The sequence below is a fragment of the Galeopterus variegatus genome, unplaced genomic scaffold, assembly GCF_000696425.1.
Source record: "Galeopterus variegatus unplaced genomic scaffold, G_variegatus-3.0.2 Scaffold9444, whole genome shotgun sequence".
Lineage (NCBI taxonomy): Eukaryota > Metazoa > Chordata > Mammalia > Dermoptera > Cynocephalidae > Galeopterus > Galeopterus variegatus.
Window position 1 is genome coordinate 10,959 of NW_007735555.1, and position 2,060 is coordinate 13,018.

Sequence of the window (2,060 nt, forward strand, 5' to 3'; positions counted from 1 at the left end):
TCCATACCTCGTTCTGGATATTTTTTGATACCGATATTTACTTTTCTAATTCTCTTCTTAGATCTCTCAACTCTTTTAATGAGCCCTTGTGTTGGCTTTTTAATTAAAATAATTGTATATTTTTGTTGTTCTTTGTTTTTGGCAGCTGGCTGGTACAGGTAGCAAACTCCTGGACCTTCTTATCAGCACCATGCTCTAACCAACTAAACTAACCAGCCATCCACTATAATTGTATTTTTTAATTCTAGAACTTTCACTTCATTCTTTGTTAGATTTTCTTTCTTTGCTAAAATTGTTAGTCTTGTCTTTTTTCTCTATGTATAAAATGGACCAAATCTGGCCTGTGGAGCTATATGACCTGTGAGCTAAAAATGATTTTTATATTTTTAAAGAGATGTTTAAAAAAAAAAAGACAAGTATAGAAAAGAGACTGTGTGTGGCCCACAAAGCCTAAAATATATACTCTTCAGCCATTTACAGAAAATGTTTGCCAACCCCTGGTATATATTAAATATAGTTATTTTAGAATTTGTGTCTGTAATCCATTATTTGAATGTTCTTTGTTGGTTTCTAGAGTTTATTATTTCTTAGTTTTTATCAGTGCCGTCTTGTCTCCTTATATGTGCCTGGTTTTATTTGACTGAGCGGTGAATGTTGTGTATGCAAAATTTTTAAAATAATTTGAGGCCTACAGTGATTTTTTTCTTTTTTCTTCAGTGAAGATTTGTATTTACTTCTAACAGTTGTTTGGAAGCACTAGTAATCCTGTATAATCTTAATCTAGCATCAGTCATTGAGATGATTCTGAAATCAGCATCAGTTTACTTTTGGGTCACACTTACTGCTAGAGTATAATTTACTCTCCAGGGTCTCAATCCAAAGATGGCCCTTCCATGCTAGTCCTTGGAATTTAACTTTTGTCCCTTTAGTCAGTGTCTATCAGAAATGCTTCTTAGCCTGTTGGCCTCCTCTTTAACAACCAGAAAATATCCTTAGAAGAAAAGCAGCCTCAAAGGTCAGGTACTGTGTGTGTGTGTGTGTGTTTTCTCCAAGTTTTCTGTTTATCTTAGTTATAGAATTTATCTGAATTACCTACCCCACTATTATCAGCAGGAGAAGTTCATGATGTAGTTTCTGTGTGTAGTTTTTGTAATTAAAGTAACTCCTCTTGAGATAATGTAATTCAGACTTGCCATTTTCTTTCCTTTAGGTTATCTTTAATTTGCACTATGTGTGTGTTTCTTTAATGGTTTCCTACAGTAAAGCAACAAGAAACTCTGTTTTAAAAATTAAAGTAAGGGCCGAGCCCGTGGCGCACTCGGGAGAGTGCGGTGCTGGGAGCGCAGCAGCGCTCCCGCCGCGGGTTCGGATCCTATATAGGAATGACCAGTGCGCTCACTGGCTGAGCGCAGTGCGGTCGGCCTGCTAAAGGACAAAATAAATAAATAAATAAATAAATAATAAAAATAAATAAATAAATAAAATTAAAATTAAAGTAATTTCTCTTAATGGTCCTGAATAGCAAGTTGCAGAGAAATTATTTGGAGACTATATAACCATATCTCCTATGCAAAACTTTCACTACTGTGGACCACAGTGGTTTGTTTTTATCTTAATTACTATAGCTTTTTTTTTTTGGTGAGGTGTCTCTCTTATTTTATGATATGAAATGTGTTGTGCAACCTGCATCCCTGATGAGATGTGACCATATTAAAGATGGTATGGTAGAGTCATGTCCTTCTTGTATTTCTTGTATCCCTGCACCTGTCATAGACATTTAATAAATTGTTTTGGTTATTAATAAATTTCTCAGGTGCCAGCTATAAACTAATACAATATTAAGTATAAACATGCTTACAAAATTTTTGGAATATTGAATAAAGTCAGTTTGTTACTTTTCTTAAGTCTTCCTACCAGGTATTTTACTCTAATCCAAGATATTTCTGTTTTATTTTGGTGTTAGCCACCATTTTGTATTAGTGGAGAGAGAGAGATTGCGTGGGGGGGTTGTGTGTGTGTGTGTGTGTGTGTGTGTGTGTGTGTGTGTGTGTGTGTGTGTG